The sequence below is a fragment of the Ursus maritimus genome, unplaced genomic scaffold (genome assembly GCF_017311325.1).
Source record: "Ursus maritimus isolate PB19 unplaced genomic scaffold, ASM1731132v1 scaffold_34, whole genome shotgun sequence".
Taxonomy (NCBI): domain Eukaryota; kingdom Metazoa; phylum Chordata; class Mammalia; order Carnivora; family Ursidae; genus Ursus; species Ursus maritimus.
In genome coordinates, this window is record NW_024426008.1 from 4,953,154 (window position 1) to 4,959,023 (window position 5,870).

Consider the following 5,870-nt stretch of genomic DNA (forward strand, 5'->3'; position numbering starts at 1 on the left):
ATACCACCTAATCCTCTTATCTGTAAGGCCAGGAGGACGAATCCAGAAAAAAATTCTAAATGATTCATGGAGTTGGTCAATGAGCAGGAAACAAATTTTTAAAAACACTACTAAAGCAAAACCTTCCCTCATCCAGAAGAACTCAACTGTGGCTTTGTTTTTATTTTTTATTTTTGCCAGACTGGTGCTTTCTCTAAGAATTGATCTTCAGTCTTCTCCGCGCAGAGGATATTTTTATTTAATCCAGTGCAACTGGAAATTGAGCTTAGAATTTTAAAGCCAAAAGGACTTCAGAAGTCATCTGATATAAACACTGTCCTCATTTCACAATTGAGATCCACATTCTGAGGCTCAAGGAGGTTCGATTGCCCAGATGACGTGCAGATCGCATGCGTGGTACTCAATGCACTAGAAAGCATTACTTAGGACACTTTGGGCTCAAGGAACCATAGGTAGTTGACTTCATTAAAAAATGGGAGTAGTATGTTCATTAACAGACCAACTTTGTTTCTCATTTGAAAGAGTTTTGAGGCATATGCTTTTGGCAGTGAAGCACCTGGAATGTTGAGTGAGGGGCTGAAATGGGCCGCCATGTTCTTGTTCATTCCCACAGGAGTATTTGAGGACACATTGAGTGTTCTAGCACTGAATGAGCAACTAGGGAAGACTGTCATGGCCAACTGTGTTCTTGGGTGAATGTTCTCTCTACTGCAGAGTTGGTGAGTTTTACTGAGAGTCTGGGGAACAGTGAAGCAGTCATCTGGTGAAAAGTTTAATCAAACATTCTCTGGATTTCCCTGAACTGCTTACCATTTCCCCTTTTTCTCTTAACTACTGCCACTTCATTATTTACAGTCAGTTGTGCTTCAAAGCCGTGAACATTTGGGCATTCTCCTCTCTGTGACATGGAGAAATCGTTGAGCATGGTCCTTATGCTATTTAAATAATTATGTCATAAGTATAATGAGATACTAAGCTTCAGACTTTGAGAATAGTCCATGATTGCCTTTGAAAGCCCCAGTGAAGTTTGGCAAGTCTGAAAGAAGCAAGGAGAGTGTAGAATGAGGGCTTATTGGAGGGCATAGGGTGAGTCTGAACCATGGTTGATTCTGGAAGCAGAGTGTTTCATAAATTTCTCCCTGTGCCACACATCTGTTCCTATTCATTTTGTTTGGGCTCAAATAATTTACAGAAATGGGAATATGGTATCTGATTTTAATTGTAAGAACAAAAAATCATGGAATCTTTGAGTTATAGAGGTTTTTACAAGTTCTTTACAACACATACCTTCTTAAAACCAAGTCTCCCAAACTAAATCAAATAAAAATGCATTGTATCACTATGAGTTTACTTCTAGAATTTCAAATTGGTAACACTTATGTATTGTAGATCAAGCCCAAAAAGCTCATTAAAGTTTGGCAGTTGCCAACTGTGTTAAAATTATATATACAACCTATCCAAGCATGTTGGTTTCCATTAGTTTTTATTAATAGTTACAATGCATTTAGTATTAACAGTAATATTAATGGTTATAGTACACATCCGCAGATGGCATTTAAATCAGAAATCAGCTGTCTATAGAGCCAATCACCGAAGCCCCTCCACAAAATACTGGGGTCCACTGAACACAATTTACAAAACACTGTCTTCTTTCTACAGTGTCATGGAAGACAGAAAGCCTGTGCTTGGACCCTTCCTTCAGTGAAAAGAAGCTCATCTCTTGGGAAGGCAGCCCGTGTCACATCTCTCACTCTCAGACAATTCCTCTTCACGTTGTGCCAAATATGCTTCGTGAAACTTCTACCCAATGGTCTCAGTTCTGGCCTCTGGAACCACTGCCTCAACTGCCTGGCAGAAGACAGCTAATGTGTTTACCCTAGGTCTTCCTCATCCCAGTGCCCCCAGCTCTGTCACTTATTCCTCCTATAGCATGGTCCCAGACTTCTTGATCACCCACCTCTGAGTGTTCTCTTGCTTATCAGAGACATCCTTGAAACATAGATGGCTTAAAATGACTTCAAACTCAACATGTACCAGATTAAATCCTTGGAGTCTCTTCAGCCCATTCCAAAACCAGGACAGTGAGTGATACCACTGTCTGTCCAGCGATGCAGGTCAGAAATCTATGTCACTTCCCTGATTTCCTCTGCTCCGCACTTTCCATTCCCCAATCCACCACTACGCCCTGCAATTTTGCCTCCTAAATAATTTAAAAACCTCTTCACTTGGCTCTGTCTCCACTGCCAGCACCCTTCACTGCCACACAATTGTCTCTTTCCTGAACTTCTGCAAGAGCCCCTGAGCCCGTCTGCTTATACCTGTTCTGGCTTTCCAGAATTGCACCATCCCACATCTTGGTTACAACTCTTAGCAGCCTGCCACTATTTCATGATAATGAAAAATCCTTAGCATGGCTGACAAGGTCCTATGTGACTTAGTTCCTTTCTGCTTTTCCAGGCAGATTTTGCATCTCATGCTGTGTCCAGCACACTGGCCTTCCTTCACCATGCTCTGCTTCTCCTGCCACACGGCCTTCCTACCTATGGTTACCTCTGCCTGGGGTGCATGTGCCTCCTTTTTTTTGGCCCTTAAGCCAAGTTGCAGCTCAAAGATTCCCTCCCTCAGTCTTCCTGCTACTCTTATACCAGGTCAGAGTCCCCTGTGTGTAGGTTCCTACAGACTTCAGGACATCTGCCTCATGACACATATGACAGTTCTTATTTACATATATTGAGATTATCTGATCAATGCCTGACTCTCCAATCGGATCATTAGCTCCACTAGGCTAAGACGTGTCTATCTTTGCTTACTTTTCCCCTCCTACTGCACATAAGTTGTTCAAAAGTCTTTGTTGAGTGAATTGACTATGCAATTCCTATTTCAATTCTCTCTATTCCCTCAAGGGACCTGATCTTCAATCTAGATAAGGTAGAACAAATATGGTTAAGAGAAATCTGAAACCCAAAGGAGATGAGATAAATGGAAAGCGTAAGGTTGTTTTATAAGACTGTGTGTCTCTAGGCATTGTTACCCAGTGCCCCAGCCTACTCCCCTTGGCAATGTTAAGTTTGGTATCCACGCCCATAGTGGGAACCAAGGAAACCAAGAAGTGAAGATGATAAAGGGACAGGGACAAAAGTTAACAAGATTTTCAAAAGAGAGTAAAGAAGTAAGATTCCAGAAACAACTGATAACCAAACATGACCTTTGTCCCAGACTGAATTTTCACAGGAAGTGGAGATAACCGGGAGCAAGTACAGGTTCATTAAGATGAAGTCATAGCAAAGGATCACCCAGTTCCTGATGGGATGGGAGATGAGAGATTGCCATGGGCATGAAGTATATGGATACCAACAAGACTCTCGGCAAAGTCTTTGAGAGGTAGAGATGTGTGGGCTGGACCCGCGGCTCGTCAAGCACCAGTGTGTGCATGCCCAGCTTAACACTGCCCTGCCCAGGCCTGAGTCACTGTCATATTATTTCTTTCTGAGATGCTCTCTTTAAATGTTCATATATAATTATAATGATGATAGCTGACAGATAAAATGCCCACTGTGGGGTAGGTATTGGTTAAAGTGATCGAATCCTTACACAAGTAATTTGAGAAGGTATTAGGATGATTGCTACTTAACGGTAGAAGAAATTGAATGCTGTGACCTGAAGTGACTTGTACAAGGTCACACAGTAAGAGGTGGAACTTGGAGTTTGAACCCAGGAGGTCTAGCTCTAGATCTATGTTCTTTACACTATCCTCCGACCCCTACCTCTGTGCTTCAGATGCTCTAGAATGTTCTCACTCAGTGGGACTTTATTGTGTCTGACAAATGGGCATTTCTGCACTGTTCTACAATGCTCAAAGATAGAACTTTACCCATAATACATCCACCCTTCAGGGATTCGTGGGTAGAATTCACAGAGTTCTATAAACTTGGATTGCTTCCAATATTCACTAATCTCTCACAAAAGCTAGCATTTCCTTCAGTTATGCACACGGACAACAAACCACAGTAGTATCAGCAACGTATGTGAAGTTGTCCCCTATAGAAATCAGATACCTCCATATCACATTATTGTTGTCGCAGATATCTCAAAATATCATCTATTTTCATCACTCTGAAATTGATTATTAGACCTGCCACCAGATCTCATTATTTAATGTCTTGACAAAAACACATGCATTATAATATCACATTATTGACATATATAACTGTGTGCAGTGTGATTGTGCGCCCTTGTGACTCTTTGCGTTTTATGTGATGCACTTAGAGCCTTATTTGGAGAAGGAGTCCCCAGGCTTCATCAGACGGCTGAAGGGCAGAGGCTGGTCCTATGCTGTCCAAGTGAACTTAGGCTGCAGTATGTGTGGTTTATGCCACGATAGCTTCCCTTTCTGACATGTGTTTCGTGCCCAGGCAGAGAGTTATGACTCATAATAGCTGACAAGAGGTAAGAGAGTGGTGGTTCTGGATCAACCACAAAGAGACAAAGGAAGCCTATCACATAGAAATGAAAACACGCTTTCTGTGGTACCAGCTAACGTTGCCTTTAAGAAGGCATAGGAGTAGGAACACAGAGTTCAGATCAGCAGGCAGGAGGGATCGAGGGAAGTCCTTTGACATTCTTAAAGACCTCATAACCATCACGTCTAGCCTGAGAGGGTTGACCAACAGTGTATGAAAAGGGGCTGTAAAATACTCACGGGAGGTAGGGCATGAATTCAGGAGATATGGAGGGAAGGAAAGGGTGATGGTCACCGCGTGTGCCCTGAAGACAACATCCTGGGACTATTCCGTCAAGATCTAGGACAGGGCTCAGATTTCTAGGAACTCATCCCAGATCCAAGGATGTTTACTTGAGACAGCATTCCTCCACACGTGGAAGGTAGAGCCCAGCATATGCCGCAGGATTCGGCTTTGTATACTTTACACTTCCCATTGTGGCTTCACGACAGCACCAAGGAGCAGGCAGACGTCTTCACCGTTTAACTAAGATGGGAAGTAGGGTTCGGAAAAGTATAATGAGCTGTTCGAAGTCACACACTGCAAACATACTGCAAGTGAGAATAGATTCAGGTCTGCTGTCTGTTGGTTCCATGTTCCTTGGCATTTTAGCCAGATCTGGAATCTGGAAATAGTCCAAAATCCCCCCTTAAGCAGGTCAGATTGGCTTTTCTGAGGCCCCTTCCGGATCTAAAAGGTTATGGTTCAGAAATTTAAAGAATCCCTTTTCCTCCTCCAGCCAATAAAGCTTTAGGACTTCGTCCTACACAGCGAGACTCTGTCCTGTGATGACCACTATGGGCAGAGCTCTGCCGATCTTCCAGGTGATACCTTTCCAATTGCCGGGAAAAGACAGACGAGCCTGAGGGCATCAGGCAGGTTCAAAGTGAGAGAAGCTTGGATTTTTCCTTCAAGAACAAGGGTTCAGATGCCAGCTCTGCCACCTGGACAAGCTGCGGCGTCTCAGGAAAGTGACTCGTCTGTATTGTTAAAGATGGGTGGGAAGGTTACATGTCAAGCTGAACTATATATAAAAGGAGGCCAATAAATGTTAGTCTTCCTTACAAGACCCAACATCAAGCCTCTAAGACATTAAGGAGAGTCTTATAAGGTTGCAATCCTTCCTGCAATGAAGCTTAAAGAGTTTTCCAGAAGGAATTCACCTCTGCCTTTAAAGACCTGGGAAGAATTCAAGTATCTATAGTAGCCAAAAGAAAACATACTAATACTGGACTTAACCCACTCTGCAGGTTCACTGTGGGGCATGTGTTCCCTCTATGCCCTTAAAATTGTGCAACAATCCCTGTACACCCTTGCAAAACCCAGGAAGCTTTCTGTGCCATGTGCACAGGCAAGGCATGAGCCGCAAGT